The sequence below is a fragment of the Mauremys reevesii genome, linkage group 2 (genome assembly GCF_016161935.1).
Source record: "Mauremys reevesii isolate NIE-2019 linkage group 2, ASM1616193v1, whole genome shotgun sequence".
Classification (NCBI taxonomy): domain Eukaryota; kingdom Metazoa; phylum Chordata; order Testudines; family Geoemydidae; genus Mauremys; species Mauremys reevesii.
The window spans coordinates 68,609,299-68,633,142 of NC_052624.1; the positions used below are offsets into that span (position 1 = coordinate 68,609,299).

The window sequence follows — 23,844 nt, forward strand, 5'->3', positions numbered from 1 at the left end:
TGGTGACCCTGGGGACCATCATTCCTTCCTTGGATCCGGGAGACTGGTTTGCCGCCCTCGACATGAAGGATGCATACTTTCATGTGGCAATTTACCCCCCCCCCCACAGACGCTACCTGCGCTTCGTGGTCAACGAAGCTCACTACCAGTTTGCGGTACTACCCTTCGGCCTCTCCACCGCACCGAGAGTGTTCACCAAGTGTATGGTGGTCGTGGCCGCAGCCCTCCGCCATCGTCGGATACATGTATACCCGTATCTCGATGACTGGCTGATTCGCGGTCGGTCCCAAGAACTGGTGGCAGCTCAGGTGACCGAAATACTGTATCTCTTCCGTTCACTAGGCCTGCTCATCAATGCTGAGAAGTCCAGCTTAATTCCAGCACAAAGGGTGGAGTTCATAGGAGCGGTGCTCGACTCCAATTTAGCCAGAGCCTGCCTCCCTCGTCCTCGGCACGAGACGATGGTCTCGCTCATACGGGCACTGCAGGCCTTCCCTACAACGACGGTGCGATCCTGCCTGCGCCTACTGGGTCACATGGCAGCGTGCACGTTTGTGACCACGCACGCAAGGCTGCGACTTCGCCCGTTCCAAATGTGGCTGGCATCAGTGTACCGACCCCACCACGACAGCATAGACATGGTGGTTACGCTTACGAAGCCCACTCTCCAGTCGCTCACCTGGTGGCTGGATCCGGAGGTTGTCTGCGCAGGGGTCCCGTTCCGCCCTCCTCGCCCGTCGGTCACTCTGACCACAGACGCCTCGGCACTCGGCTGGGGTGCTCACATAGGCGACCTGCACACCCAGGGTCTCTAGTCGGCTCAGGAGCTCTCCCTCCACATCAACGTCCGAGAGTTGAGAGCGATCCGCTTGGCGTGTCTCACCTTTCGGGCCCACCTGCAGAACCGCTCTGTAGCGGTGTACACGGACAACACTACAGCAATGTTTTACGTAAACAAGCAGGGCGGAGCCCGATCCTCCCCGCTCTGCAGGGAAGCGATGCTCCTCTGGGACCTTTGCGTGACCCACTCGATTCGCCTCGAAGCGTTTTTTCTGCCGGGGGTGCAGAACACGCTGGCAGACCACCTCAGCAGGTCGTTCGCCTCCCACGAGTGGTCCCTTCGCCCGGATGTGGCTTATTCACTCTTCCAGAGGTGGGGGTTTCCCCAGATAGACCTGTTCGCCTCCAGGGTCAACAGGAAGTGCACCAAGTTCTGCGCGTACCAAGGTCGAGCTCCGGGCTCCCTTTCGGACACGTTCCTCCTGACGTGGACGGGTCCCCTCCTCACGCTGCTTTCCCCGCTTTCCACTCGTGCACCGAGTGTTACTCAAGCCGGAGGGACAGGGCCCGCGTAATACTCGTCGCTCCGGCCTGGCCGAGACAGCACTGGTACACCCTCCTGCTCGAGCTGTCTGTTCGGGATCCCATTCCCCTTCCGTTATGGCCGGACCTCATCACTCAGACCTCGGCAGGCTTTGTCACCCGAACCTGCAGTCGCTGCATCTTACAGCTTGGTTCCTGAGTGGTTGACCGACGCAGAGAGGGGTTGTTCGTCGGCGGTGCAACAAGTCCTGCTCGAAAGTAGAAAGCCTTCGACGCGCTCTACCTACCTCGCGAAGTGGAAACGCTTCGCACTCTGGTGCGACCAACGAGGTCTTAACCCATTCTTGGTTCCCATCTCGACCATCCTCGACTACCTCTGGTACCTGAAAGGTCAAGGTCTTGTGATCTCTTCCCTGAAGGTGCACCTGGCGGCTCTGTCGGCCTTTCGGCCTGCCATCGAAGGTCGGTCTGTCTTCTCTCACCCGATGGTTGCCCGCTTCCTTAAAGGTCTAAACCGTCTGTACCCGCCGGTACGTCCTCCTGCCCCGACCTGGGATTTGAACCTAGTTCTGGCCCAGATGATGGGACCGCCCTTCGAGCCCCTGGCCACGTGCTCTCTGCTTTATCTCACCTGGAAGATGGCCTTCCTCGTGGCAATTACATCCGCCAGGCGAGTCTCGGAACTCCGCGCCCTGACGGCCGGGCCCCTGTATACCGTCTTCCATGCGGATAAGGTACAGCTTCGACTGCACCCGGCCTTCCTCCCCAAGGTGGTGTCGGCCTTCCACCTCAACCAGGAGATCTTTCTCCCGGTCTTCTTCCCGAAGCCGCACGCCTCACCTCGTGAGCAGCAGCTCCACACCCTGGATGTCCGCAGGGCCCTCGCTTTCTACATCGACCGGACGAAGGCCTTCCGGCGTTCGACCCAGCTGTTTGTGGCGATCGCCGACCGCATGAAAGGCGAGCCGGTATCCTCGCAGCGGATTTCATCCTGGGTGACATCATGTATACGGACGTGCTACGAGCTTGCTCGCGTCCCCCCTTGCCGCCTCACCGCTCATTCGACCAGAGCGCACGCTTCTTCGGCCGCCTTCCTGGCCCATGTCCCCATCCAGGACATCTGTCGGGCGGCCACCTGGTCTTCGGTACACACCTTCGCTGCCCACTACGCGTTGGTGCAGCAGTCTCGAGACGATGCAGCCTTTGGCTCAGCGGTCCTACACTCGGCCACGTCTCACTCCGACCCCACCGCCTAGGTAAGGCTTGGGAATCTCCTACATTGGAATGCATAGGAGCAATCACTCGAAGAAGAAAAGACGGTTACTCACCTGTAGTAACTGATGTTCTTCGAGACCCGCCCTCCTTCCTCACTGTCGGAGTAGCCGGCAAGAAGGAACTGAGGAGCGGACGGGCCGGCTGGGGTATATAACAGGCGCCATGGAGGCGCCACTCCAGGGGGCGCCAGCCGGCCCGCCGGAGTTGCTAGGGTAAAAATGTTCTGGAGAGCCGTGCACGCGCGGCGCGCACACCACATTGGAATGGATAGGAGCAATACATCTCGAAGAACATCAGTTACTACAGGTGAGTAACCGTCTTTTTTACCCAGGCGCCCCCAGCCGACCTCACCGAGGCCAGCCAGGAGCACTCACGGGCTGATGACGAGAACGGATACCAGTCCTTCTGTACTGTACCGTCTGCCACCGGGGAGGGGACAGGATGCTGCTGTTTAGCTCTCCAGCACCCCGTCTACCAGCATCGCCGACCGCATGAAAGGCGAGCCGGTATCCTCGCAGCGGATTTCATCCTGGGTGACATCATGTATACGGACGTGCTACGAGCTTGCTCGCGTCCCCCCTTGCCGCCTCACCGCTCATTCGACCAGAGCGCACGCTTCTTCGGCCGCCTTCCTGGCCCATGTCCCCATCCAGGACATCTGTCGGGCGGCCACCTGGTCTTCGGTACACACCTTCGCTGCCCACTACGCGTTGGTGCAGCAGTCTCGAGACGATGCAGCCTTTGGCTCAGCGGTCCTACACTCGGCCACGTCTCACTCCGACCCCACCGCCTAGGTAAGGCTTGGGAATCTCCTACATTGGAATGCATAGGAGCAATCACTCGAAGAAGAAAAGACGGTTACTCACCTGTAGTAACTGATGTTCTTCGAGACCCGCCCTCCTTCCTCACTGTCGGAGTAGCCGGCAAGAAGGAACTGAGGAGCGGACGGGCCGGCTGGGGTATATAACAGGCGCCATGGAGGCGCCACTCCAGGGGGCGCCAGCCGGCCCGCCGGAGTTGCTAGGGTAAAAATGTTCTGGAGAGCCGTGCACGCGCAGCGCGCACACCACATTGGAATGGATAGGAGCAATACATCTCGAAGAACATCAGTTACTACAGGTGAGTAACCGTCTTTTTTACCCAGGCGCCCCCAGCCGACCTCACCGAGGCCAGCCAGGAGCACTCACGGGCTGATGACGAGAACGGATACCAGTCCTTCTGTACTGTACCGTCTGCCACCGGGGAGGGGACAGGATGCTGCTGTTTAGCTCTCCAGCACCCCGTCTACCAGCAGCATGCAGTAGACATAGGGTAACATTGAAAAAAGGCGAGAAACGATTTTTTCCCTTTTCTTTTGGGTGGGGGGGTGAAGGGTGTAAATTGACGACATACACCCTGAAACACCTGGGAAAATGTTTTTGACCCTTCAGGCACTTGGAGCCCAGCCAAGAATGCAAATGATTTTCGGAGACTGTGGGGACTGTGGGATAGCTGGAGTCTTCAGTACCCCCTCCCTCCCTCCATGAGCGTCCATTTGATTCTTTGGCTTTCCGTTACACTTCTCACACAGCACTGTGCTGCGTCCCTGTTGTGGCCTCTGTCTATCATAGCCTGGAGATTTTTTCAAATGCTTTGTCATTTCATCTTCTGTAACGGAGCTCTGATAGAACAGATTTGTCTCCCCATACAGTGATCAGATCCAGTATCTCCCGTACGGTCCATGCTGGAGCTCTTTTTGGATTTGGGACTGCATCACCACCCGTGCTGATCAGAGCTCCACGCTGGGCAAACAGGAAATGAAATTCAAAAGTTCACGGGGCTTTTCCTGTCTACCTGGCCAGTGCATCCGAGTTCAGATGGCTTTCCAGAGTGGTCACAATGGTGTACTGTGGGATAGCTCCCGGAGGCCAATACCGTTGATTTGCGGCCACACTAACCCTAATCCGACATGGCAATACTGATTTCAGCGCTACTCCTCTTGTCGGAGAAACCGGTTTAAAGAGCCCTTTATATCGATATAAAAGGCCTCATTGTGTGGATGGGTGCAGGGTTAAATTGGTATAACGCTGCTAAATTCGGTTTATACGCGTAGTGTAGACCAGGCCTTAGTTAGTCTAAGGTGTTTAGCAAGTTTTCAGCATTCTTGGAGGATTTTTGTTTGTTTTGCCCAAAGTTACAGAGGCAATATTGTTTATGTGAGCTTCAAGCTGAATTAGAAAAAAGCTTACTTTCATTAAGGATTAAATTCAACTACATAAGCCTAGGAGCTAAAATCTTCTTGTTCAGGGGTTCTCAAACTAGGGGTCGGGAACCCTCAGGGGGTCATGAGGTTATTACATGGTGGGTCACGAGCTGCCAACATTCACCCCAAACCCCACTTTGCCTCCAGCATTTATAATGGTGTTAAATATATTTTAAAGTGTTTTTAATTTTTAAGGGGGTCGCACTCAGAGGCTTGCTGTGTGAAAGGGGTCACAAGTACAAAAGTTTGAGAGCCACTGCTCTTGTTAATCTAAGAACTCCACTCTTACAATATATTGAGCAACCACATGGGTAACCACTAAAACACAAGATAGAAGCATTGTGTCATCAAAACACTCACATTGATCACATCTATCCTCTGGGTAGATTCCCTAGCAACTACTGAAAGCTGATTAAAACTTTTGGTGGGTGTCATGTACACTATGGGCAGGTCTATGTGTTACCCTGGATTTGAGGGGTATTTATACCCCAGAATGTGATCAAGCTAATTGCAACCATATGATGTGCATTCAGCCACCATGAATTAATAAAATAGAACACCAAATAGTTAAGGGTTAATTAGAAAGCAGGCTTTTAGCTGGAAATTTCTGCTAATCAGAACGGGAGGAGGGGAGAGAAAAGTAAATAGACTGAGAGAAGATAAGAGGATGGAAACCTTGAGTCTAGACGCTTCTGATACTAGAAGTTTATTGAAAGTTAGGAAAAGTGGTGATTTAGTAGGGGTCATTATGACCTACGTGTTTTGTAGAAGTTAGTTATAAAAGACTAGCTAATATAGTGTACTTTGGAGCAGTCCTCTGAAGCCATCTTGAGAGACATTTTTCCTGACATCTTTTTTCTCAAGGGGGCGAGCAACTGGCCAGTGTGTACCTGCTGTTAATTACGCAATATAGTTCCAGATTGTAGGTAAATATCTGGGATTTTCTAAACCTATTGATTATGTCCGCGTGTGCTTAAATCCTTGTTATGTTGGCCTATATTGTTAGAGAATCAAGAGTAGATACTAATTGTATTTGTCTGTGTTTAACTATATCTGGTTAAAAGTTTAACAGTATGATCCAATTAGTTTGTAGATGCTAAACTTCTGTTCCTGTCTATAGTGATTCATTATTATATTCTATTGATTCAGAGATCAAAAGTGAATATTATCATTTAGATGGGACTTATGGTGTAATAATATTTTTGTCCTCCTTTCTCTTTGAAACTTGTAAATTCCACATAGTAAACTACCTGTGAACTGTTTGAATGGTTAATTACCTTATCCAAATTAATACAAATAATTTCCGATGTATGCCTAGGAAACAGAGATTGGCTTCAAAGCAACAATGTGCATAACCTATTCTTCAGCCAAGGAAGGCCTGCTGAGATGATGGCTGACTTTAGCTATAAAGGAAGTCCTGGGCCTGGTCTTTTTTTAATCTCAGATCTGCTTAAACTTTGACAGGGAAAGTCTAAACTCATAAGACTGAGGTCTCCAGGTTACTCTGGATCCATCCTGAAATTCACATGGAAAAATTTGAACAAACTCTGCACATGGACTGCCTATTGGACTATAACCTTTTACATTGATTCCAGAATGACTTTTACAAATCAGCAGCCTCATCATCTCTGCTATGAAACTGACTTCTGAACTTTACTTATATCTGTATGTATATTGATCTCTTGACCATAGCAACTCTTTCTTTTTTCTTTTTATTAATAAATCTTAGATTTAGTTAATAAGGATTGGCTGTAAGCATGTATTTATGTGAGATCTGAAATATTAATTGACCTGGTGGGTAATGTGTCTGATCTCTTGGGATTGGTAGAACTTTATATATGGTGAATAAGGTTTTTAGTAGCCTCTCACTATATTAGACTTGGTTGTCTGGGTGGAAGCCAAAGGCTGGATTGCTTGAAGGGGACTGTATCTTGGTTTCTTGGTAACCAGTGAGGTATTACTGAAGCTGTTTTGTTACTGGCTTGGTGAATCTGATTATAGAATAAAACACCAGTTATGGGGATTGTTTGCCCTATTCCTTGCAGTTTGCCCTGAGTAAGCATTCTCAGTGTGGCCCCTTCAGACACTGCGGTCACAGCTGGTATAGCATATGGGCAAAGTGGTTGTAGTATAGATAAAGCCTATGTTTTACCATCAGAGCAAACTGAAATAGCTGGCTTCAGAACTACGCATTTAGGCCTGATCCTGCACTGAGAACTGTGCATGAATACCCCTGCTCCTGCATGGATCACCATAGACTTCATTTGGGCTCTGTACAGACAACAGGGTGCGCCTGCACTGTTCTCAATGTAGTATCAGAGCCTAATACCACAGGAAGTAGTTCTTTAACCAGTGGAAAGCCTTAAGAGGCTTCCCTCTGTGGCTGTGTCTACTCTATGAGCAAGGGGTGGGATTCCCAGCTTGTGTAGACATACTAACACTAGCTTTCATTCACCTAGTAGGGTAGCAATGGCAACACAGGCAGTGGTGAGTGGTGGCAGAGGGTAGCCGACCTGAGTACAAACCTGCCTGAACCCTGTGGGAATGTACTCGGAATGGCTAGCCCATGCTTCTGCTTGCTGCTGCCCATACTACCAGAACTAACGCGAGTAGGCTTATACCAGCTGGGAATCACACCCCCAGCTCAAAGTGTATATATATCCTTGATTTCAATCCATTTGAGGGAATAAGTGGTAAAACAATGCCCCCACACCCAAGTACTTATGGTATCAAAAATAATTGATCAAAGATGTAAATAGAAGAGCTGAAAGTACCATGTGTTTTTTACTTTTAAATTTCAGTTAACAAGCAACAATCAAATTAACAGAGCAAAAGTCATGCATTAAATAAACTCTTTTCCTAACATTGCACCAACATTAAACTTTAGTCTTGGATCTTTTACTGGCATTTAACCTTTAATTTGACTAAATTACTGTTCGTCTTTACTTTCTATGTACAATGCAAATTGCTCCAGTTTCCATTTATTCACATTACTTTTTTACTTATTACTGTTCTAATTTTACTCCTTATCTAGCTTGGGAATTAATTCTGAGTGCCTTCATAACGACGTTATACAGACTAAACACTCTAGGGCATCCAAATACCAATTTCATGTGACATTTTCTGGAGGCATCGTAAGTGGTAAAGTTCTCCTATGTGAAATGAGAGGAGACAGCCTAAATTGTAACAGGCAGGAACTTCAAAGAATGATCACAGTTACTAAAGGTAGGAGGCTGCCTCACTTGTTATTGCACAGGGCATGGGTTTGCTGTTTTACTTGTCTTCAACTGAAGGTTATTATCATAAGTGAATTCAGAGTCATGGCTATGACTCAGTCTCTAATAGATTCTAATAAAGCAAACTACCCCCACTGCCTTTAGAATTATGCATGTTTAACATTCTCTCCTCAGCTGAGTCACAGGATTTACCTAATTTGGAGATGAAATTTAATTTTAATTTTGAGATGGCATTTCCCACACGGGAGATGAGTGTGTAAATAGGATAAAACTCTAACGGATGGGAACCATTTGCCTTTTGACTGCTATACCATTAAATTGAATTATGTAATGGTTTAAAACCATTGAAAAGAAAGGAAGGTTTCTCATTTTGGGATGTCATACCTCTGTGAATAATGCCAAGCTAATGTATAACTCTGAGATTACATTTTCAGATGCAGGAGCATTATTTTTTCATGTTCACAAGCATGCTTAGTGTTAAACAAAAAACTTAAGAGTGGTCTTCACCTCAAAGAGCTTTCAGTCTTAATGGTGGACTAGACAGACAAGTGAGGGTATAAGGCAGGAAGGGTGAAATCCTGGCCCCGTGGAAGTTTATGGGATTTTGATTGTTGACTTCAAAGGGATCAGGATTTCATCCCAGGAAAGGGAGGAGATAAGTTTCAGAGGATGTAAGTTGTGCAGTTACTGAGCTTAGGCATACTTAAGTCTAGTTAGTTCTGAGTATTTTTAATGCTCACTTTTGGTAGATGGTGCTGCAAAAATGAATTTTTAGAAGTAATTTGAATGAAATGAGAATTGAGGGCTGATATAGATTTTGGAAGGATGTTCTAAGCATAAAAGCATAGAAGAAGGTAAGGAGACAAAAGGGACATCAAGCTAGTATAACTGGTAGAGCAGAGATTTTAGGGGATGGGTTCAGCAAAAAGTGAAGGAAGGCTTGGGCAGAAATAGAGACATGGGCTGAAAACCAAAGGATGCACTTTCAAGCATTCATAGACAGTCATTGTAATTTCAAAACCTGAACTAGGAGATATTCACTGAAAATTTTTCAACTCTAAACTGGTGCACATAAGTACACATATACTGTCAATGCACACATCATATTTTCTCCAATTGATATGTAGCATAAACTAAAACCATTCTCTCTCCTTTATAAGAATATATAAAGTGTATAGCCTTTTACATACTGTAGTAAGCAAATTGTACTTTAGGGTTAAAAAATTCTCATAATATTTGTCAAATTCACATTTTTGTCACTATTAAAGCTGTTGGTGTCATGGATCTGCATGATAGTTCCCTGAAGGTTACTATTATGAACAAGTCTGGATTCAGTTATTGAATGGTGCTTGAATTTTGCCTATATAATTTTCATTCCACTAACAGGATGTACAGATTCTGGATTTCTCAAACTGTTCACAAATGAAGCTTAGCATCATGCTCTTAACTGCTTGTATTATGTTTCCTATACTTGAAGCAAAATATCTTTCATTTCAAATGTAGGGGAAAAAAAGAGAGGACATATGTAAATTTAAAGGCTTGTTCACCCCAGGCTAATACATTTTAACTAATTGCTATATACAGTATTATTGTAGTCATGTTGGTCCCAGGATATTAGAGAAACAAGGTAAGTGAGGTAGCTCTTTAGATCACTTCAGGTTAAGAAGAGCTCTGCATAAGCTCAAAAGCTTGTCTCTCTCACCAACAGAAGTTGGTCCAATACAAGATATTACCTCACCCACCTTGTCTCACTAATGTTTTAACAAATATGTTTTAAAACCTTAGACCTTGCCTTCACTTGTGGTGGCATGTAGGATACATGTAGCTACATGCTGCAGTGAAAGGCAGGCTACGTTTACACTCACTATGATGTGTAGCTACATACGGCAGTGAAAGGCTGAGGCAGTGAGGAAAGGTTCCCCACTGCTGGAGCCTTTTACTGCATCAGGGAAAGGCTCCTGGAGTGGGGAGGAAGTGGGACAGTACACTGCTAAAAATAGGAGTGTAGATGAGGGAGGTACTGCTTGCATGTAGAGAGCCATATAGGCTATATACCCTAGGATTCAGGCATGTAGGGCCTCTACTCTACTCTAGTTACCTAAGCTGTGCCTCACTGTCTACATTGCTATTTATACCCGTGCTGTTTGCGTGTGTAGTGTCTGTACTCTATGCACTACCGTAAGTTTAGTCGTACTTTAGCATAGACGTGTACTTTAACATGTCAGCTGGTAGAGGTGAACCCTTCAGGTATGTCTTCAGTGGAGCTTTCACTCAAGTTAATTGATTGCCATCTAACTTGAAGTAGCTAACACATTTATACATGCTAGTCCAGGAACTCCACAAACAACCTGGGCTCTAAGGTAGATCTCAGATATTTGTGTTCTGGAAGAAATATTCTTGGATTATCCAGATTACTATATATAAATGTGCTAGCTCAGTTTAAGTGGCAATCAATTAACTCGAGTTAAAAACTCCAGTGTAGATATACTCTTAGGCCTGGTCTACACTAGGACTTTAATTCGAATTTAGCAGCGTTAATTCGAATTAACCGTGCACCCGTCCACACCAGGAAGCCATTTAATTCGACCTAGAGGGCTCTTTAGTTCGAATTCAGTACTCCACCCCGACGAGGGGAGTAGCGCTAAATTCGACATGGCTATGTCGAATTAGGCTAGGTGTGGATGCAAATCGAACTTAGTAGCTCCGGGAGCTATCCCACACTGCACCACTCTGTTGACGCTCTGGACAGCAGTCCAAGCTTGGATTCTCTGACCAGCCACACAGGAAACAACCCGGGAAAATTTGAATTCCTTTTCCTGTCTGGCCAGTTTGAATCTCAATTCCTGGTTGGACATCAGGGCGAGCTCAGCAGCACCTGCAACGATGCAGAGCTCTCCAGCAGAGGAGTCCATGCAATCCCAGAGTAGAAAGAGGTCCCCAGCATGGACAGACCGGGAAGTCCTGGATCTGATCGCTGTGTGGGGCGATGAGTCTGTGCTTTCGGAGCTGCGCTCCAACAAACGGAATGCAAAGACCTACGAGAAGGTCTCCAAAGCCATGGCACTCAGAGGATACAGCCAGGATACAACGCAGTGCCGCGTGAAAATCAAGGACCTGAGACAAGGCTACCAAAAAGTCAGAGCGGCAAACGGACGCTCCGGAGCCCAGCCCCAGACATGCCGCTTCTACGAGGCACTGCATGCCATTCTAGGTGGGTCTGCCACCACTGCCCCACCAGTGACAGTGGACTCTGAGGATGGCATAGTGTCGACGGGCAGTTCCTCGGCGTTGTTCGCCGATGGGGAAGGTGAGGAAGGGTTTGTGGAGGACGGCGCAGGCGACAGCGCTTACAATACCGCTTTCCCCGACAGCCAGATCTCTTCATCACCCTCACAGAGATCCCCTACCAACCCTCCCCGGCCGTTAACACGGACTCAGAATCAGGGGAAGGATCAGTCGGTAAGTGTTATAAACATGGAAACATTTCTTTATTAAACAACAGGAATATATACTATATAAAAACTAGCTAAAAAGTTGCCCATATAAAACTATATAAAAAGAAGGTCCACACATATAGGGATTGAACAGAAATCCTCTTGGGACAGTTCCACGAAGCTATCGTACAGGTACTCGAAAAGCCTCCGCAGGAGGTTCCTGGGGAGAGGTGCCTTATGTGGTGCTCCGTTGAAGCACACTCTTCCGTGCCAGGCCATCCTCAAGTAGAAAGGAATCATTGCCTCGACCAGCATGGCTGCATACGGTCCTGGTCTGTGCAGGGAGTCTCTCAGCATCCTCTCTCTCTCTGCCCGAGTGACCTGCCTCAGGGTAATGTCATTTGGCGACTGCTGCATCTAAGTAGGGCAATTAGTGTACTGTTACTACTGTGAATGCTTGAGTTTTACTTTGCATAGCAAAGACCTTCGTTTAACAGCCACGTGCTGGAGGCTGCACAGGAAAAGCATACAGTGATCTTTCCCGGGCACAGCCGCGAGGGGCTGGAATGGGGTCAGACTTTCTGCTTTCCTGATTGCCTTCTGCGGGAGGACACAGCTATCCATTAACTGTTAAGCAGCCTATAGTCTAGGGCTTACCAGGCCTGGTAGATAAACGGATTCAGCTGTACCGCCCCGCTTGTCCGATCTCCGGTGCAAGACCGCAGCCACTGAAAGCGTATTCCGAAATCTCGAACTTGTCCTGAGAGCTCGTGAGACTAGGTGCCCTGTATGGTCTTGTTCACAGAAACTGAGTAGACTGTGTTCAGTGTTCGCAAACATGTATCTTTTCAAGGAAATCACTTCCTTTTTCCCATCACACAGCTGCGGCTCTTTCACGAACTGCCCCGCCATCCCCCTCACAGAGGCTGGCGCAGATTAGGCGGCGAAAGAAAAAGACTAGGGACGACATGTTCTCGGAACTGATGGCCTGCTCCAGAGCCGAGGCGGCCGAGCAGAGACGGTGGAGGGAGACCCTATGTCACCACCAGCGCTCACACATCGAACGGGAGGACAGGTGGCGGCAGGAAGACCAGCAGGCAACTCAAACGCTGCTTGGGCTAATGAGGGAGCAAACGGACACGCTCCGGCGCCTTGTAGATGTTCTGCAGGACCGCAGGCAGGAGGAGAGAGCCCCCCTGCACTGTATCTGCAACCGCAATCCCCCGCCACAAAGTCCTGTCCCCCCCTCACCCAAAATAACAAGAAGGAGGGGCGCTAGGGGCCGTGAAAACTGGCACAGCACCCCAGCAGAGCGCTCATGTACCACACCGCTCTGATGCCATAAACTTTGAGAAGTGCTTCCCTTCCTGCATCACCCAGTCCCAAATCCAAGTTTCATCCCCCCACTGTGTAGTTGACTATTAAAAAGTGGTTTGTTGTTATTCACTGTTTCCGTCCCGTTTTTCTTGTCAGAAGACTTTGTGTGAAGGGGGGGAGGGGTTTTTTAATCGCACAGGACAGCCTCCATTACCAGGGTACAGACTTGGGGGCAGGATCAACAGCAGGACACACACAGACTGCAGTCACTAGGCACCAGGGTCAGTCTGGGAGGTGTATGCTGCCCCGGGTCAGTCTGTGAGGTGTATGCTGCCCCAGGGTCCTAGCGCCTGCCATCCACAAATGGCAAGGCAGGCTGCCCTTACCATGCCCTTCCACCCTAGCCACGAGCCTCTCCGATGCCCTGAGCCCCAGCAAGAGCCCTCATCCACGGACACATACTCACCCTTCCCACACACACCCCTCACCCCTTACTACGCCCCAACCCCCAGCCCAGAGCCTGCATCCAAACTCCGTCCCAAAGACGGCACCCCTCACCCCTTCCTGCAAACCCACCCCTTCCTGCACACCCACCCGCAACCGTCCTCCCCGCAGAGACCGCTGTAGGAGCAGGAGCCTGTCATTCCTCTAGTGTAGAAGCGGTCTGTACATCAGTGCACACCGTACCCACCACAGTCTGCGTCCATGTTTCAACCCTAGAACAGGAATTCATAATTAAAGAAAACTTTGTTAATAATCAGTGTTCAATTAACTTTATTTTAAAACTTGTGTTAGAAGGGGGGAAACCTGGAGAACAGGGTATGTAACCGCAGATCGAAGTCAACAGTCACTAAAACAGGCTCAGGTTCAGCTTCTCTGTAAGTCAAGTGGACAGTCATAGGTTACCCTGCTCTCCGAGGAACCTAGCTTTCAAAGCCTCCCGGATGCACAGCGCTTCCCGCTGGGATCTTCTATCGGCACGGCTGTCTGGCTGAGCGTAATCAGCAGCCAGGCGATTTGCCTCAACCTCCCATCCCGCCATAAAGGTCTCCCCCTTGCTCTCACAGAGATTGTGGAGCACACAGCAAGCTGCAATAACAACGGGGATATTTTTTTTGCTGATGTCCGAGCGAGTGAGTAAGCTCCGCCATCTCCCCTTGAGACGTCCGAAAGCACACTCCACCACCATTCTGCACTTGCTCAGCCGGTAGTTGAAGAGTTCCTTCTCACTGTCCAAGGCGCCTGTATAGGGCTTCATGAGCCAGGGCATTAGCGGGTACGCTGGGTCCCCGAGGATCACTGTAGGCATCTGCACATCCCCAACCGTTATTTTGTGGTCCGGGAAGAAACTACCTGCCTGGAGGCGTCTAAACAGACCAGAGTTCCTGAACACACGCGCGTCATGAACCTTGCCCTGCCACCCGACGTAGATGTTGGTAAAACGTCCCCTATGGTCCACCAGTGCTTGCAGCACCATAGAAAAGTAGCCCTTTCGGTTAATGTAGTGGCTGGCCTGGTGGGCTGGTCCCAGGATAGGGATGTGAGTCCCATCTATAGCCCCACCGTAGTTTGGGAATCCCATCGCGGCGAAGCCATCTCTGATGACCTCGACGTTTTCTAGAGTCACTACCTTTGAGAGCAGTTGCTCAACGATTGCATGGGCTACTTGAATCACAGCAAGCCCTACAGTAGATTTGCCGACGCCAAAGTGGTTCGCTACTGACCGGTAGCTGTCTGGCGTTGCAAGTTTCCAGAGGGCTGTGGCCACTCGCTTCTGCACAGTCAGGGCTGCTCGCATCCGGGTGTCCTGTTGCTTCAGGGCAGGGGCCAGCAAGTCACAGAGTTCAAGGAAAGTGCCCTTACGCATCCTGAAGTTTCGCAGCCACTGTGATTCATCCCAGACCTGCAGCACTATGCGGTCCCACCAGTCCGTGCTTGTTTCCCGGGCCCAGAATCGCCATTCCACACCATGAACTTGACCCATTGCCACCATGATCTCCACTGCGCGGCGTACCCTGCTTTGTGAGAGGTCTGCGCCACTCTCCTCACCGCGCTGCCGGAGCCTCCTCGCCCGATTTCTCAGCAGCTGACTGTGGAAGAGGTGGACGATAAGGTGCGAGGAGTTGACAACGGCCATAAGTGCAGCGATGATCGCAGCGGGCTCCATGCTCGCAGTGCTGTGGTGTCTGCGCTGTAACGGACCAGAGAAGGGCGCGAACAGATTTCCCGCTGGCGCTTTCAGGGAGGGAGGGCGTGATTGACGGTTCAGTGACGACAGTTACCCAAAACCACCCTCGACACATTTTTTCCCCAGCAGGCATTGGGGACTCTACCCAGCATTCCAATGGGCAGCGGGGACTGCGGGAACTGTGGGATAGCTTCCCACAGTGCAACGCTTCCAAAGTCGACGCTGGCCCCGTTACTGTGGACTCACAAAGTCGAATTAGTGTCCTTAGTGTGGATACACAAATTCGACTTCATAAGGTCGATTCCACAAATTCGAATTAAGTTAATTCGAAATAGTCTTGTAGTGTAGACGTACCCTTAGTGTGGACAAGTGAGAAAAAGGCAGAGGGAGTGCTGAGTCTCCCGTGTCTTACACCTTGCATCATCATTTACAGTAGGGTAAAGTGAGTGCAAACTGCTACTAAGTCAGACTGGTAGTATTTTACATCTACTTCACATATTTAATACATGGCTTTGCAAGCTTCAAGGGACAGTGGAAAATCAGGCCTACAGTCTGTTACTGCTTGGGTTACAGCCATTTACAATGGACTCAAAGCATTCCCCCAAACTCTTCACCAGACAGACAGGGGTACTTCAAACATCTGCAGATGCAGCATGCAGAACATCTCTTTCCATTTACATTGCTATATACACCACAGCTCCATTGCTGATCCTCCATCCATCTGCTGCACTCTAGTGGTATATGACAGAGGATCTTTGGTGTCCTGACAATTCATTGAAATCATAATGGAACTTAGGCCCTCATCCTGCAAACACTTCAGCATGGGACTGCTGTGTGTAAATTTACCTGGGACAGCCTTAGAGGTATATACTTCCTGATGTACCTAAAATGTGAATGAGTAGCAAAACTTATGCTAACTGTTCTAGAGCTGCACTGATATGTTTTGCCTAATACTTGAAGGGTTGTGTCAGCAGATCTTTGAAAAAACATCAGATAAAAATTACAACTTTTGTCTCATTTGAAGATATTTGCAGAATTGTTCAGTTTTTTTATGAAATAGAAAATGAAAATTTTCCTAGTTTGGGGATTTTGTCCCTGCCCAATTTTTCTCCCTTCTTTACTTTTTCTTTTCATTTGGCAAAAAGAGGGGAAAGAGTTGTGTGGGGAAATAGGAAATAAAAAACTGTTTTTGTCCCTCTCCCCCACTTTTCTCCCTTTTCTGCTTTTTTCATTAGTAAAGGGGAGAGGGGAACCAAATCTAAAACACCTCACAACCTTTTGTAAACCCACACTGAGTTTTGTTGAAACAGAGAACTTGCCTGGATCCTTTCTTATTGAATCTCCTCCGCCCTCCCAGAAAGTCTCCTCTTCCCTCCTGCCTGGGATTGCACTGGTCTTTACTTTAGTCTGGGGCACAGGGACACATGGGCAAGCAAGCATTCCCTTAGGTTTTTCTAAACTTTGCCTAACCTTTTAGCAAACCTTAGAGTTTCACTTTCATAATGAAACCTGAAACCAGGTAAACATTTTTGTCTGATCTGGGGTTTCATTAAAAATGGTTTTCAAACCTCTGATTTCAATGCAACCAGGTGGGACTTGCACCTGCAGGGGAGAAAGTATAATTAATTTTCCATGCCTCTTTAGCCCCTCACGCAAATCAGGGGGCTTGTTAATGCCAATCGTGATAGTAATTTTGGAAATCTGCCTACTAGGAACCGGACTGAAACCACAATCAGTGCATTTCACAGCAGTCCCATCAGTACTAAAATGTGCAGGATTTGAACTGTTTACCAAGAGGTAAAAGTCTCCAGCCTCCTGAATGATCCAGTCCCCCTTGTGTATCGTTTATATTCTAAAGATGTGATGCTGAACTGTCAAAGAACTTTATAGAATTTTGGGTTCCTGGTGGCACTGTCCGTAGAATATTCTTGCTCTATTATAAGGCTGTCTTCCTAGAAAATCCTAAAAAATTCTAAATCCACAATCTAAAATGATTGCAGGGCTCTTTGTCATTAGAATGGTATTTATTGCCTTGTCAGCTAAGACTCTACAACTAAATAAAGAACATTAGGGCAGTTGGTCAGCTGTCATTGAGGATATCATAAGGAATCAAACAAGGTCAAATTAGTTAACCAGGTGATATCTCTTACTGTTTTCCTTGCTATAGTAGATTTTTTTTGTGGATACACTTCTAACAATAAATTAATGAACTATGTTGTTTTGAAGTTGCAGTGTTGATGTTCAGGATGTTAATTTGACATAAGCAGTAGTTGAGTGTGGTGGCTGGTTGCTACTATTTCATATTTATCTTGCAAAAAATAGCCAGTAGGCATCAGAGCAGAGCCCCAGTGTACTAGGCATTGCACAAATCTAAAGTAAATGACAGACCCTGCCTCAAAGAACTTACAGCCTTAAGTTCAGAGTTATCTTAAATGAGCAAACTTAGGGTGTATTTTTAAGGATGCCTAGAGCATATAAGTAGGTGCTTTTTTAAAGCATTTTTATAAATCTAAATCAATAAATAGTGGGTCAATAAAAAGAGCACAATACCTATAAAAAGCTGCTATATAAAAATAGGGGGAGAAAATGTTTCAGTGACACACTGGCAGTAACTACTCATGAGAATAATTTATTTACCCAGGAAAAGTTCAGCTCAGATGAAGCATCTGCTTCCCAGGGAGGTAAGAAAAGTCCACCACAGGGTTCTCATAAAGCCACCGTTGATTTTAATCTCTGCATTTAAGAAAATTCCAGTCCTTAGAAAATCTTTCTGCGGACGCATTGCAGTCTGGCAAGTGACTGTGCTGGTTATGTCACTTCACATTAGGCAATACGATGTGACTGACATGAATGATATAAAATGTCAAATGAAACACTTGACAAAAATTGTAACATTTTCTCTTTAAATGTAGCCAAAGAAGCTGTGGTGTGAGAATTGTGTAAGTGGGTTTTTTGAAAGGTGACCTTGGAAGACTTCTTGTTAAAAAAATCCTGTAAGATTCTAAGGACTTGATCCTTCAAGAGAGTGGTGACTCCATTGCAATCAATGGGAGCTTTGCAGGGAGTTAAGGGCACTCAGCACCTTGTAAGACTGGGCCCTAAAAAGTATTGTAGACATTGTTTCAAAATGTAGAGCCCTGTCCTTCAAAGGGTCCAGTGGCAGCAAAACTGGGTGTAGAATTAGTTCAGTTGGAAAAAAAATTATTCAAAAAATTAAACGCTTGATTACAATATCCTGAAAGGGAGGGGGATCAGGAGTGGGGAACTGATTAACACATAAGTTATCAACAGCTGGAAGTGATGTACTGGCCATGCACCAGGTTGAAATCCTGGCTCCATTGAACTCTGTCAGAATTTTGTCATTACAGTGGATTTTACCCCAAATGCATATCTCTAGAGACTTTCATATTCTCCTGCAGGCTTCCCTGGAGAACAGCTCTCATTAAGTTCCCAGAACAGTAATAGAAATGGAGTACTGTGTTTGGCTGGTAAATATTTTTTTCACTTGGTTTATAACTTTAATTTGCAAAGTAATTTCTTCAAACATGGGAGGCACTTGTCCTCAATGGTGACTAGTCCCTGAATGTTGGAAAAACATTTCCTAGCTGAGTGCAAAATGTGCCAACTTCTTTTCATTTTATTATTTTTTTAAAAATAAACCATCTTTTCCAATGCTTTTGACTCAAACTCAGCTTGACTAATTTAGTTGGAACTCACTGCAACAACAAAATCTCCCTCTGGCTGGAGACTAGCAGTGAGAAATTTAAACCCAAGGAGAAAATACTGACAATTTTGAGGGAATGAAATTATAGTTTAGAAAGGAAAACTTTTTTTAGTATCTAGGCAAAATCTTGGCCTTAAGTGATGTGGCTGCATGGGACGGGGGTGAAAACAGAGAGATGCTGCCTTCCTAGAAATTTACTACTGGCATAATACAGGATATCTCTCCATGACAAAGGGGAAATATCATGGGGCTCAAAGAAGCTGGCAGATATAACTGAAGGCAAAATGTGGCCTTACACTTGGAACTTAGACCTTATCTGTACTAGAAGTTGTACCACTTTAAAGATATTGGTATAATTAAAGTGATACAACCCTCCCTGCAGTGTGGATACAGTTATATTGATATGTTGTATACTGGTATAGCTGTTCTAATATGGGGAAGAGTCTGGGGTCTGTACTGGGACCAGTGTTGTTCAACATATTCATAAATGATCTGGAAAAAGGGGTAAACAGTGAGGTGGAAACATTTGCTGATATAAAAATTTTCAAGATAGTTAAGTCCAAAGCAGACTGTGAAGAGTTACAAAGGGATCTCACAAAACTGGGTGACTGGGCAACAAAAGGGCAGGATTCAAAAAAGAACTAGATAAGTTCATGGAGGATAGGTCCGTCAATGGCTATTAGCCAGGATGGGCAGTGATGGTGTCCCTAGCCTCTGTTTGCCAGAAACTAGGAATGGGTGATGGTGGATAGATCACTCGACGATTACCTGTTCTGTTCATTCCCTCTGGGGCACCTATCATTGGCCACTGTTGAAAGACAGGAAAGTGGGCTAGATGGTCCTTGGTCTGACCAAGGTTGGCCGTTCTTATGTTCTTATGTCCGAATCAGGGCTTTTATTGCCATAATAATTTTTGTAAAAAATCACCCCCCTACCAGAAATAGTTATACCAGTACAACTTTCCAGTGTAAAGCAGAACTTAGTTAACAGTTCTGTTGATGTGTGAGAAAGACTACTGGCTTTGCTGAATCTACAGAGCCAGTAGGGGTGAAAAGTAGCAAAAACTAATTGTTGTCACTAAAGTAAGCAGATCAGACTGAACCAATTCAGGGCATGTCTACACTTACCTACAGAGTCATCGATCCATCAGGGGTTGATTTATTGTGTCTAGTGAAGACATGATAAATTGACAGCCGAGCGCTCTCCCATTGACTCTGGTACTCTTACTCCGCAGTAAATAGATCTAAGTACGTCAGCTTCAGCTACTTTGCTTCACGTAGCTGAAGTTGCATAACTTAGATTGATCCCCCCCCCCACACACACACACCCCGGTGTAGACCAGGCCTCAGGAGCAGTTTCATTTAGTGAGACAGGGCTATTTTTGCATAGTCACTGTTTAGAGCAGAACTACCTGCATTTCAAACTGTTGTGATGTCACTTCCTGTTTGAGGAGCCTGCGTGGAACTTTCTGTCAGCTTGCCAGTGACGATCTTCCCTCGATGCCATAAAGAACATAGGAACATATGAGCCCTGAGTTAATGCCTCAGAACCGTGTGATATAGTAAATTAATCAAGTGTATTGCTCTAGGGCCTCCGAGGTGGACACAGGGTTTGGGAATGGATTTTTTTTTCAACTTTCCTTTTTTTCCCTTTATTTTGTGTTTCTAGGTCATTGTGAGCATCATCAGTGAGTCTGATTGTATGCATGCTATTTAGGGCCTAGGATTGTGCAATACTTGACAAACAGGTACTTGTTGCACAAAAGGTTTAAAAGGGGATTTATTTTCACTGAAATTTGAATTACTTGATTTTTTTCACAATTGGCTTATTAATAACAACTCATGAAGGAATATCATTCTGATTTTACACAGTACTACATACCAGTATTACACAGTGATCAGACATAATGGTAATGGGCATAGAATAAAGGACCTAAATAGAACAGAAATCTCTTATAGCATAGTACTATGAAGGGGTAAAATCCTCAGTACACTTTTTTTTAAGTGATCAGAATGGTTTTGTACAAGAGAAGATGCTGTAAAAAAGGATTAGGAGGATTCCTCAAAGAGTCAAAGGAATTCAAGATTTTGGTCCCAATCCCGCATGTTTGCTCCCTCCTCTCATGAAGTTCTAGCACCCTCCACTCTTACTGAAGAAATATCTTCAATGAGCACTGAGAGTGCTCAGAACAATACAGGACACTGGTTTTGTTTTGTTTTGTTGTTGTTGATCCATGGGAAGTTTACTCATCATTTGATAATTCTCCCTGATAGCAACTTTATCTGTTAATGGGCACTGAGGGTAAAGATGAAAACACTCTTTCCTCCTCCTAAAATATGACACTTTATGAACCACTCCATTGGTCAGGTTGTGTAAATGCTATGCTGCTGTTTCTAGAATTTATGCATTTGTGGCAAGTAGTCTGAAAATAATGTAGGTATTTCTAGTTTTTATTATTTTCTAAATGTAATCTTAGCTGTAATATGCTTCCTGTTACCATGGAATATAAAGCTCTGATGGCTGATATATCCCAACACAGTAAAGATTGATTGCAGCTATTCAGTTGCATGATCTAAGCACTGGCCTTACATATTTTGTTGGGGTTGTATGTAACATGTAGGGGATCAGCTGGGCCTGGGTTAAGTACTGCAGAAAGCTATGCTGTTTGCACGATAAAAGCCCCTGCTCATCATAAATGGGGAAGGATAAAGTTGTAGTAAAGACTACATGGGGGCGGGAAGGAATTGATCTAAGGGTACGTCCATACTTACGGCCGGGTCGACGGGTAGCGTTCGACTTCTCGGAGTTCGAACTATCGCGTCTAATCTAGACATGATAGTTCGAACTCCGAACGCGCTCCCGTCGACTCTGGAACTCACCACCGCGAACGGCGGTGGCGGAGTCGACGGGGGAGCCGCGGACTTCGATCCCGCGGCGTCTGGACAGGTAAGAAGTTCGAACTAAGGTAGTTCGACTTCAGCTACGCTATTCGCGTAGCTGAAGTCGCGCACCTTAGTTCGACCCCCCACCCTAGTGTAGACCAGGCCTCAGTTACGCAACTTCAGCTACGTGAATAATGTAGCTGAAATCGACGTACTTAGATCTACTTACTGTGGTGTCTTCACTGTGGTAAGTCGATGGCTGACACTCTCCCATCGACTCTTCCTGTGCCTCTCGCTCCAGTGGAGTACCAGAGTCGATGGGAGAGCACTTGGCGGTCGATTTATCGCATCTAGACTAGATGCCATAAATCGACCCCTGCTGGATCGATTGCTGCCTGTCGATCCAGCGGGTAATGTAGACAAGTAATGTAGATTAGTGTGGTGAATGAATAAGACTTTATGTCCACTCTTGTCCTGTCCCGCACATCCCTTGGAGCAAAAACAATTCCTGTCAGTCCTTGAGGTGAAAAGCAAAATGGAATAAACATAGGGAATGACTTGCACTAGTCTGTGACTTCAGCACTTCTGGCTGGGAAGAATAATGCATTATTCACTGAGCCAGTACCTAGGTGATGGTTTACAGTGCTGAACCTGAAAAGGGAGAAACTTGTTGCTTTGCCTACTGTATACAGTAACTCCTTGCTTAACATTATAGTTATGTTCCTGAAAAATGCAACTTTAAGCAAAACGATGTTAAACAAATCCAATTTCCCCATAAGAATTAATGTAAATGTGGGGGTTAGGTTCCAGGGAAATTTTTTTCACCAGACAAAAAACCTATATATTATATAGATATACACACAGTATACATTTTAAACAAACAATTTAATACTGTTCACAGCTATGATGATTGTGAAGCTTGGTTGAGGTGGTGAAGTTAGAAGGTGGAAGAGGGAGGGATATTTCCCAGGGAATGCCTTCCTGCTAAATGATGAACTAGCACCCGGCTGAGACCTCAGTGGTTAACACATTGTTGTTAATGTAGCCTCTCACACAAGGCAGCACGAACATGAGGGAGGGGAGACAGCATAGCAGACAGAGACAGACACGCACCTTGTGTGTGGTAGTGAGCGAGAGAGTCACACTGCCCCTTTAAGTAAGCTGACCCACTCTTAAGTGCATTGTCTTTTTAAGTGGATCAGGAAGTTGAGACAGCAGCTACTGCCCCAAGCTCTCCATGTCCCCTCCCTGCTCTATATGGAGAAGAGGTAAGCGGGGTGCAGGAGCAGGGGGGAGGGGGACACCCTGACATTAGCACCCCCACCCCCTTGCACAGCAAGCAGGAGTGTCTGGGAGCAGCTCCAAGGCAGAGGACAGGAGTAGCACATGGCAGTGGGGGGAGGGACAGCTGAACTGCCGATGGATAGCCTGCTGGGCGGCTACAGCACAGGGAACTTAGGGAAGCGGGGAGCTGATGGGGGGCTGCCAGTCCACCCTGGTTCCAAGCCCCCACCAGCTAGCTGCAACAGGCTGCTCTTTCTGCAAGCAGTGGACAAAGCAGGCGGCTGCCAAACAACGTTATAAGGGAGCATCGTGCAACCTTAAACAAGCATGTTCCCTAACTGATCAGCAACGTAACAATGAAACAACGTTAACCGGGATGACTTTAAGTGAGGAGTTACTGTATCTCCATATATCCTCGGATCCACCCATTCAAATACCTACATAAAACCTTCATAGGAAGATGTTAAATGTTAACCTTCCTTTATACTGTACATGGAGGTCTCAGAAATGTAGAATGGTTCTTTACCACAACTGAGGTAGAGAACTTCAGTTCCTATCTACTTTGGAATAATCAGGACTTTGTGGTGCTGAGACACCAGTTCTCCTGGTTACAGGTTTCTGCAGAGGTTGGTGAAGGTGCATGTGTAAAGGGTAAGTGAAGAAAGAAAAGAGACTCCCAAAGTGAATCAAGAGCATTTATTCACCCTTTTCTTATGCTTGCAAGGGGCCCATATCTTCCCCCACCATTTTCTATTAATGATTACACTTCTGTTCTTTGTTGTTCTGTCTTGTCCTGGGAGAGAAGATTAGCATGGCCCCTGCGCAAGGATGACATGCAAATTTGTGAACTGCGTGACATCTTAGGTGATATTTTTAAGGGAGACCAGACCACTCAAGCAAAAATCCCAGCCACTAACTGATCCTTTATGCTACCACACT

General features: G+C 46.6%; 1 long non-coding RNA gene and 1 pseudogene across 2 annotated transcripts in view; both read left to right on the top strand.

Annotated features, from left to right (window-relative positions):
- LOC120396900 overlaps positions 1-23,844 on the top strand; it is a 176,339-nt gene that overhangs the window by 57,132 nt on the left and 95,363 nt on the right. The window lies entirely within an intron of this gene.
- LOC120399718 lies at positions 23,703-23,768 on the top strand (annotated as a pseudogene).